The sequence below is a fragment of the Astyanax mexicanus genome, chromosome 5, assembly GCF_023375975.1.
Source record: "Astyanax mexicanus isolate ESR-SI-001 chromosome 5, AstMex3_surface, whole genome shotgun sequence".
NCBI lineage: Eukaryota > Metazoa > Chordata > Actinopteri > Characiformes > Acestrorhamphidae > Astyanax > Astyanax mexicanus.
Window position 1 is genome coordinate 23,284,331 of NC_064412.1, and position 11,559 is coordinate 23,295,889.

Below are 11,559 nucleotides of genomic sequence, written 5' to 3' on the forward strand. Positions count from 1 at the left end.
ATTAACATTGTTGTTTTATTCTATAAACTACGAACAAAATGTCTCCCAAATTCCAAAGAAATATATTGTCATTTAGAGCATTTACTTGCAGAAAATGAGAAATGGATGAAATAACAAAAAAGATGCAGAGCTTTTAGACCTCAAATAATGCAAAGAAAACAAGTTCATATTCATAAAGTTTTAAGAGTTCTAGGAGAAATCAACATTTGTTGGAATAACCCTGGTTTTTAATCACAGTTTTTATGCATCTTGGCATGTTCTCCTCCACCAGTCTTACACATTGCTTTTGGATGTTTGTTTTTATCTTGATTATATTCTAGAGGTTTTCAAAAGAAACTCTTAAGTTTAAGTGTTCTCTTATTTTTTTTCCAGAGCTGTATTCATTTAATTGCCAGTTTACATTCCATAAAGTAAATGTTATATATGGCAATAAAAATATTGTTGTACATATAACTTCTTTTGTTTCTTTAGGTTTATGTGGGAGAGGATTTCTTGTGCTGAGAAAGCATGAGGGTCCAGAGACTCCTCCAGGGGGGCTGCGCTGTATACATGGAAAAAATGGACCATTGTCACCCTATGTGGAGGTCACTGTTAAACAAGCAGAGGCAAGCTGGCTACAGCCCCTCTCTTCTCCTATCGCTGCAGATTAAAAGGACAAATAATAAATCACGCCATCCAGCAGGGCTCTTCACAGGAGAGAGGTGAGGAGAGAATCGGAAAAGAGAGAGAAAGAGAGCTCTTCCTTCTCTGCTTAATCACTTAGTCTTTCTTCTTGTTTAAAACTCTCCTCTCTGAGAACTACAGGCTGCTTTCATTTTTAACTAAATGGACACTAATCTTTTTTGTTTGTTTGTTTTTAACCATGAAACTGAGGCTAATAATAAATCTTTCAATAAATGTTCTGCCATCAGATGAGATCTTGCTTAGTAAATGTTACAAGTTTGGAGAATATTTAAAACATTTGTTATTAACCCGTTATTTTATTTTATTAACCTGTTATTGTTATTTTATTTTATCAATGGCTCACACAGTGTTGTGGGCCAGAACTAATCCTGATCATAACTAGTGCACTTCTTTTAAAGTTCTTGATTTTTTACTTTTGTATTGACTGACCTGCACTTCTCAAACAATTTTTTTTCTTTACTTAGTTGAGTAGTTCTTGTCATATTATGAATTAGAAAATTACTTAAAAAGGGATATTCACTAAATTCCAACTCTGTATACTTCTTCACAACTTCACAGCTGATGTTCTCACACATTCTGAGTGTTACAAAAGAGTTTAACTGTCTCTACTGTCCAGGAAAGGCTTTATATTACTTTGGAGCTTTGCTGTGAGGATTTCATTGCATTCAGCAACAAGTACTGGATAGAGCATAATTGTACCCCTCTAGCACATGCCTGGCATTGGGCATGGTGCCAGCTGTTTATTGTTTATTTATCTCAATCGGTAATGCATCTTTTGTTACTCATTATGCTCAATACTCAAATTACCGTCCCCCACTGCGAACCATTTTACCTGCTGTATCTGATTAAACCTAATGTAAACTTGTCTAGCCGACAACATATTTAAGCATTTTTCACGGACTTTACACAATTATTACTACACAATTTCTTATTAAGGTGAATGAGACTATTTTCAGTGCTTTAAAAACCTGGTCTAATCTCGCAGCAGCTGCCAGGAGACAACACAATTGTGGGTGGAACCGGGATACTATACTACACTATACTATAGTATCTGCTTGCTCTTAAAACCAGAAAAAAACAGCTTGTCAGCATGACTTAAACCCTGTCCAGTAGACCCATTTCTGTTAATTAAAATAATACGGTTTAATTGTGTCTGCAAGCGCACTCTCTCACACGCGCACAGGCCAGCATGAACACACTCATGCACACACAGACATCTTCTTGTCGATCAATACTGCTCATAGATTGTCAGTTGCGAGCGGACCAGGAGAATGAGGAGAATTTGCATATATATAGGGGCTGAGGGTACCCATGCGCTTTAAGGATGATCAGATATGCTAACATCAGCATTGTACACACCAATCAATGAGTGTTTAAGCACGTGTGTCTTAAGCATGAGTGTGTGTATGTGCGTCTTTGTGCACCATGGAAGTATAAACTATGTCTTGAGGGACTTTGCCATGATACTCATGATGCATGTGCTTGTGTGTGTGTGTGTGTATATGGCAAATGAGGGAAAAAAAATAATAAGGATGGTAATAATAGCACCAGTAAGATATTTGGTACTGCATCTGCATTATACACAGTAATGAAATTAACGTTTTACACATAAAAAAACCTGCCACAGGAATAGTGGTGGTGTTGTTATCCACTATGCTACACAAATGCCTCCTTCCCACTCCCTGAAACCCATTTTACCAGCTAATAGATTTAAATTTAAATCTAACGAAATTTTAACTAACTTTACAAAATGACAGTTACAATTTCCTATTATTTTTAACGAGAGTTCATTGTTTCTTCAATTGTATCAGGATTAGGGGTGGGTGATATGGCCCTAAAATAACAATCACAATATTTCACGGTACCGCTCTGTGATATGACGATAAATATCATGGGGACGATAGAAAAGTGTGTATCGTGCTACTTACCTTCTATCATCCCTATCGTTTCTACAGTAATTTTATCAATTCTTCATGCAAATATATAAAGTAGGCTACGATTAAATGTATTGGCGTGGTCACTTTGCATAAACTCAGGTTATATAAGTGATAATAAAGTAATCTTTGCAAAAAAAAAAGCTTCACATTTTTGCGACATGACGCTGCTTTACGTTATTTGAGGGACACGCGTGGACACGCCGGTTTGCGACACGCTTTACGGTATTAAATTCATGAGAGCTGAATAATGGAGACGCATTGTTCTTTTGAAAAAATTAGCTACTGCAACTACCTCATCTGTTTTCATTTGATACATATATATTGCTGCACTAAAAGGTAGTAATCCTCATTTGTGAAAGTTTGGTTTAATGTCACTTTGAAATAAAGTTGGAAAAAAGTAAGCAATGATAATATTTTGTTATATTTTTCTATAAAATACTATTTCATGGTATTTTCATGATAACTATACTCTTGGCGATATGACAAAACACTGAATTTAAAAAATATATTTCAAGAATACACTACTGTAACAAAATAAAAATTACATTTTATTATTGCATATGATATGATATTGCACACCCCTAACTGAGATATAAAACAATGCAAGAATTTTATCAGATTTGTAATAGAAGTCAATGATCCAGAATGTCATAATACTAAAAATGCACTCCAAATATCTCCATATATCCAGGATTAAAGTAAAATAAGTAATGCTGAACAGATATAATCTGTCTCTAGTAGATAAATAATGGAAAATGAGAACAGTGTGATTTTTTCTTTTGCTAAAAACAGCAAAAAAGTAGTACCCTGATGTGATAATTAGAGGTGGGTGATATGGCACGATATTTCAGGGTATAATATCGTCCACCATATTCAAAAATGTTGGCGATATTATCGTGTACGATACGATAAGGCACACCCCTCAGGATAAGGAAGCAATCTATAATTCTAGGGATTCTACGGATAGAAATGTTTTTTATTCTCATTTCTTCATTTTACAACAGACTTCTCCGTACTGAGCCAAGGAGGTGAACTTAGAAAAACAAGACGAGAGAGAGCCCTGCCCACCTGTATAATGATGTGCCTGTTTCTGTGTTAAATACCAGAGGGCCCAATTAATACCACTCTGACTGAACATGTCCTTAAGAGAAACAGCTACACCCTAGAGAGAGTGAATTAGGATGAGAGGGTGATAGTACCACTGCAGTACTAGAGCACCCTGTCAAAGCTTTTACCCAAGATTTAAAACCGCATCTCTGCATAACCGAAGGATGTGACACTCCTAAGGCTCTCCTTATAAAGAGAAATAAGGAGGTTTGAGGCTACTTCCAGAAAATGTCTTAAATGAATTTTGGTCTTAAAGGGCCCATATCCTACAGTTCATATTGTTCTTTTAGGTTCACCAATAACATTTGTGTTGTAAAAAGAGTTAAGTTTTACATGGTCATTTTCCAACCTCTCTTCATCACTTTTTTCAATTAAATAGGCTGATTTGTTACTGTACCTTTAAGACCGGAACCACTCCTGATAACTGAAGTATTCTCGGATATGTACATGTATACGAGTTAGAATTAATTTAAAGAGAAATTATGAAGCATATTCTATTTGAAATCTTATTTTTACTTTACCTTTACAACTGATCTGTAATAGGAAGAATAACATCTCTATCATTTTTACTCTGGTCTTAAAATGTGGCTTAAAATGCACTTTGATAAACTGCATAATGTTGCGTCATGTAAAGTCCTGTAATATTAATTCACTGCTTTCTACACTTTAATTCACTAAATTCTACACTTTAAATGGCAGTTCTGTATCACTTAGCTTGTCCACAAATGCATGTGAAAAGTATGTCCTTGAGTTGGGCATTCTTATCAAATGTAGGGGGAGCCCAGTTACAAGAAACACAGATTCTTGCGTACTGCTGCTTTAAAAAGCTCTGTCTTTTCAGGTTTCAGTGTCTGTTGTAAATGGAATGTTTTAAAAACTCATGAATTTAAAAAAATAATTAAAAATGTAAAATTCAATGATCAACGAGGCCGAGAAAATGGTCGGGAATCAATTCAAAATTCAAAATGTTGTTGATGTTTAAACAGTTGCATAATATAAGCCCTTGTAAGGTAATGTATGAAAGCTGTCATGCAGTAAGTATTGCTGGTGCCTCTCCCTGTCCAACAGCTGGTTGTGGACTGGAGTGTTGTCTCTTTTTCTGTCAATACAGGCAACAAGCCAGCTGAACTGGCCATCTGCTCGGCAGTTAGCATTCTCCTCGGAGCACACTGAGCTGCTGGATGATGCTGCATGTTGGGTTTGTGGCTGCAGTTCAGTAAAAGCTATAAAGACCACTCATCACAGCAGTAGAATCTGGCTTCATGTGCTTCAGGTGAGATGAGGTAAAAAAAAAAAGGTAAAAATTAGGAATTGTAAAAATGACTGTATTTGATGTCAGTATGATGACTGATTTAAAGTGTTTTAAATATAATGTAATATTAGAAACTCCTGCACTCTGCAGGAGCAAAAACAGATTGGCATCTTTCTGTCACAGCACACATATCTTGGCTGTGTGTGTGTGTGTTGGGGGAAGGGGCAAAAACATGGCTGTTTTCACATTTGCTGATTCATCACATTTCCTGTTTGTGCTGATATTTCTTTTGTTTTTCTTCTGAACCCAAACAAGAATGGACAGCAGTATTAATCTAGATGAAAGAAGAAAAAGGAGAAGAATATGTGTTAAATTTTACTGTGGATGTAAACAACAGGCAAAAATTAATTTGAGATAATCTCAAAGATCCAGAGATTTTCTATATAAGTATTTAATTAAACAATATATACATTTAAATTGTAACCTTTTAAATTAAAAGGGTCCTAAAATGCCAAACAGTATTAACCTTGACTTTAGGGATGGGACAATATATACAATATGTCATATAGTTTTGATACGTGAGGTCAAATATCAATATTATTTTTGAAACATAGGCACTCTAAACTTGCTAAGTCTCGCCCTACTAAGGCGCACTTAAAATCCTTTAAATTTCCCAAAAATCTAAAGTGTGCCTAAAAATTCAGTGCATCTTATGTATGAATTCTATTAGGAAGGTTGTAAGGTGCAGTAAAGCCACTCCGCTGAATTGCAGCGTTATACAGGAGTTTTAGTGGAGTTTCTGCAGGCTGGAGCAGCATTAGCATTAGCTGCTAACTGCTGCGAAGTTCTTTTGCCGTTCAGAGGTCAGTATATCGCACTGTAGTCTGCGTGTTTACCATGTTAAACCAAGCTACGTGGGAGGGTCAGTGTAACGATTATTACTACATTTTTCAAACTGTTTTTGGCCAAATGCAAAAATAGAAAATTTGATGTGAAAAATCATTATTTAATTTTTTTATGTAGTGCAGTGTACAATAAATAGTTTTTTTTATTATTTTTTCCAATTTTAGTTTTTTCATCTCTGCCACTCATAATCAGAATTTCAGGGGAAAAAAATCTTTTATATAGTTTCTGATTTTTCAATTTTTGCATTTTGCAAGTTGGATTATACCATCAGATTTGTGTTACAAGATACAAAAACGGACAAATCTGAAAATCGAGAGAAGATTCAACCTTTGTGAAAGGCTGAAAATTGGATAAAAACATATTTCTTCTTCACTATACTAAATAGAAAAAAATAATAAAGTTTTATATCCAATTTTCTATTTTCAAATGTAGCTTGATACAGTCAGAAAATTAAAAATTAAAACATAACACTGACCTGGGATGAACTGCTAGCTGCTTGTTTAGCAGCATTTACCAGCGCTAAGCGCTGCTAAACTCGGCTAGCGCTGCTGCTAACTGTGCTAAAATATTGAAAATATAAGCTTACTATAAATAAACGCAAGTGCAAATACAGTTTTGTTTACTTCGTTTTAATAAAAGAGGAGGAAAAAACATTATCAATAGTCAATGCTAGTTTTCACCAACTCTTCTGTTTCTGTCATAAAAACAAACAGTATTACCTCAGCCGACTTAACAGTAGATTAAGCACCAAACTTTTTAATCAGTAGGATTTAAGCAAGCCAAATTCAGCAAATTCAGGGAAGTTGGGGTTTTCAGGCTAAAAGATAACCCTGCTTCAGTCTCTTTAGCATGCTAATGCCATGTGGAACGAAGAGAGGACACAGTGAGAGAGGACAGCAACACAAACCTGGTAAAAGTCTGAGATAATTACAGTGTTTTTCTTACAGTTTAGTAAGTATGTTATAATCAGCTTCACTGGTGCTGTAAATCAGCTAATAAAAACAGAACTTATCACATTTTCTTCAACAAGGTCACTGTGAGGGAAAACAATACAGTTGTGAATAGGTCTGTTAAACAACCAAATCAAGTTAAACAACCCAAGTAAATCAAAGGAAAACTTCCTAAGGAAAATACTAATTGAATGCATTATTTTCGATAAATGCATTTAGACTGCACCAGAGCAGCCAGTGTCAGAGTATAGTACAAAAATAATAATGATGATAATGATAAAATAATAAATACATATTAAACACTGATAATAGCAAAATGAGTATCATTTAAATTGATTTTTTTCTAATATAGTTCTTTTTACTTCCATCTTCTACATTTCCCTGTTGAGTGTTGCAGTAATTATTCCAGTGATTAAACAAATTTAAAGTGTTTTAAACACAGGAATAAACCGTGAAGCCCAGCAGGCCTGCAGCTGTTTGCTGGTGTGGGTGGTTGAGGTTATGGCCCTGTAAGCAGCAGGGTCAGTAGGGAGATGAAGGGTGTGAGACACTGTGGCCTTGCCCTCTGACAGCCTGCTTAATGTCTCTGTTCCACTGCTCCACACTCGTTTGATAACACTTAACACACTCCAGCCATTTCAGTGCTGCTTTAATTAAGCAAGACCAGTGAGTGCTCTTTCTCTCTCTCATTCGGTAGCACCGGCCCTCTCTCTTTCCCTCTCTTTACCGCTCTCTCTCTCACGCTCTCTCTCTCTCTCTCTCTCAGCCACAGAGCCTGTTCGTTGAGTCGATAGCTATTTTACTCTGGAAGTGGTTGCTTGAGTTTTACGGCTGCACTTATTTGTAGGTTTGTTTAGCACATAAGAGGGAGAACCAGCAGACTAGAAAACAGCATTTGCAGGATCATAAAAAAATACTCGATACCAAGGATGAATGCTGAGATGCTATCATATCTTTCATATAATTTTAATTAGCTAAATCCACGGCACATTAAACTGATGATTTAATTACTAAAACTCCTCATGCGCTCATTCAATTCATAACTAAAATACTTTAAATAAGTAAATAGTGCACTAAACTGACATGAGAATACATTTTTAATCAGTTAATCAGCACATGAATAAACATGTTGTATTAGCACAGGTGCTGTCTTTCACTTTTATGATTCTTTGGCAGGGATCCAACACATTTTATTAATGTGCAACTGATTGACACATTTGTTTTTCGCCAATTTAAAACACCAACCTGTGGGAATACATCTGTGCGTTCATTTTTTAAGAACCATTTTACATTGCGTATATGTTATTATGCATATTTAACACTGTATAACATATATATATATATATATATATATATATATATATATATATATATATATATGTTAAAATCATTCACACAGAGAAAGTTGCCGTTACGTTTTAATTAACACATCCTTATATTTATTATGATATTATTCTTAAGATCATCTGATCAATAATTACTAAGAATTATTCAGTAACTAGTTCTGAGTGTGTGGAACTGAAATGTCAACCAGCTTATGATTATTTGGCTTAAATGAGGTTGAAATCTGCTCCAAAATGTTCTAAAAAGGCAATTTTTTAAAAATCATCAGAAGAAAATGAATCACCGCAAGAAAGAGAAAGTGAGTCACTATATTAATTGTATTTGAACACGGTGCTTAGCTAACCCTGGATGTATTTCCAGGGTTTCCCTCATATTTTCCTTCAGTTTATATCCCCTCACAGAAGCAGCAAACCGAGGAAGTGACAGTCTCGGCCAACGGCTCAACTCCGTATAACTCCGGGACAGGAAAATCATCCCCGTAACGTTCCTCCAATGTTACGGCTGCATTATCGCACTCTGACAGCATCAGACTAAATATTGTCACAACGTTGTGGGTTCATCCGACACAAGCCAGTAAATCTACACTGACTGAGCCCGAGGGATCAGAGTGGGAGAGCGAGAGAGAGATTGAGAGAGAAAGAGAGAGAGAGAGGGTTCTCCAAAATGTCTGTTTTTCACTCACATACACACTCCTAACAGGCACCGTCAACCCACAGCCCTCCAGACATGCATGATGCTCAACCCCATCACTCTTACACTCATGCAGGCTTCCCTGCGGAAACAGTAACGACAGAAAAGAATGAGATAAAATAACACGGTTTAAAACACGTGAAGATGCATTATAATGGCAATCCCCATTTTCCTAGAACTGTTACAGGGCAACCAGTCTAATTGTATCCACTGTAATTTATGAATTATGAATTACATACTCCTTTTGGAACATTTACAATTTCCTATTTTGAATTTTCCTTATACTACAAAAATATTTCCTCTTCCTAATTACCTCTATTTTAGCATGTTTTTGCACTATGTTCACATTTTTCCAATGATCATTTATAATCATATATGATCATTTATGAAGAAAACAAATGTTCACCTGTTCTGTATTACTCAAGTGAAAACGTAGTCAACCATAAAATTAACAAAAACTGGTTTTGCCACTTTTATCAGCAACAACAACAAAATTTTAAGGCCCTCTATGCATAACCAGCTGAGTATTTCCATCTTTGACCAGAACAACCTCAATTAAACATTCCTATAACCATCTACCACTCTCTAACAATGACTGTGAAAAAGCTTTCCCTACTCCTCCATGCAGACTTCTTTCAGTTCTGTGATGTTGTATCTTCAGTGTTTGTATTGATAAAGAACTTGTCAGGCCCTGCTGCAGCAAAGCAGCCACAAACCATGACATTTTCTCCTCTCTGCATCACAGTGGGTATTTAGGCTCTTGTGCTCAAATGTTGTCTTTTCTGTTATAGTGAGCAAAACATGTTGTTTTAGAAGTCCTAAATATTCTTTGGCTAAGTGTTCTTTAGTGTCGCCCTGCCCTGTTATATGAAACATCAAGGTTTTCCTCTCTGTAAACCTCTCAAGAAGTCTAACGTCTTTAGTCTTTTTTAAATGATAGATGCATGTACCCTGACATAAACTGTGCCAAGAGCTACCTGTGATGCCCTGATGTCCTTTGATGACAATGCAACACTTTTGGAGTCTTTATTTACACATCTTAGTGGTGTCCATTTTTTTATTGTTTTATCTGTTAAGTTATATAATCTCCATAGTTTAATATTGTTCAAATGAGGCTCAAATGTCAGTTTGGTCAAATATGTATATTAAAAAAAGTTGTTGTTGTTTTTTTTCTACATGACTGTATATGACAAAGCTATGTAACTGATTGACAGAATCATCAAGGCCAGAGGAAGACCTACAGAATACTGTCTATTTTTAATGCTGTTTTTTTTTTAGTTTAATGCATTTCAGTGATTATTCCTTGTATATGAATTCTATGATTTTTAAACTTACTGTTGTGTAGATGTAATATTATTTTTATATGAATTTGTAAGTTCTATTTGTTTCAGTAAGTTATTAGCTAAATCTAAATCTATACTCAGCCTTTGATTGGCATATTTTTATTCAATATGTACATAAGTAAACGACTTAGTAAATGACATACTTCACATGACAGTTGAATGGCCTTAATAAAAAGACAGATCCTAATCGGATCCATCCCCCTGGCTTCCATTTTCCCCTCTCACTCATATCCCCTATCATGCCCTGATTAATGTTAATTTCATCATGTGTCTTTTTCAGCTCAATAAACTCTCCTCCCGCTCTAAATCAAATTGTTACCGAACGCAGTCTCCCAGTAAGTTGCACGTCCCTCCTTTTTCCCTTCACGTATATTCATACTGCTATAATGCAGTTTGTCATAATTAAATGCAGTAGCTAATTAATTAAGTAGCTAAGATAGTAATTAGTGAGCTTTTGATGGGAGGGGTGGGTTAAGGAGGGGTTAGCTGGAGGGGTGTCACAGGGATGAAGTGTATTGATATTGAAACATTGGCATGAGAGAGAGAGAGCACAATGAGGAATGACAGAGTGAGTCTTTTTTTTTATTGTGGTTGCATCCTGAATGGCCTCAGGTTTAGAGATGTACACACTCACACGTCTCTTTTCTCTCACACACACATACACTCACGCCAGCAGAATGATGGGCTTCAGTATGCAGCATTTATTGACTGAACTACGAGCACTAATGGAAATGATGTAGAGAGGGAGAGACAGTTCATTAGAACAGAGGCTTGATTAAAGTGCGTGTGGTTTTGTGAGGGCGTGGGTGGGGTGGTGTTGCCAGCACATGTGCTCAATGTGTAAAAGGGGCTATAAGCTATTTTATGCACTAAAACACCAAACTTGCATATCATTAATGCCAAATAGTTTTGTGATTTAACAAAAGATCATTATTAGAAGATGAGATGAATCAGAATTGAACTGCAGGAGTCTGAAAATGTTGTAATGGATTATTTTGATAATATTATTTTTACATCGTCTGCACTTTAAGTAGGTGCCAAATAAGCATATATAATGAATAACCTGAAGAAATTATTTTCTTTTCTTTTATAACTTATTTTATTTTTTATGCCTTCATTAATGTATAAATGTAAATGAAGCACATTTTACATTCTATATATAAAAAGCAAACATATCTGATTTTTCCCAAAAAGGAAAAATGGTTAATATATGGTTATTTGTTGGAAAGGCTCAAAAATAAGCCCCAAGATGCCTTTTAATTATGGAGCCTTGACAGAGTGTTTGAGACTGTATTCAACATGTCAACTTTAAGATCTGACAGCTCGCTTACTGCCCAACATATTTC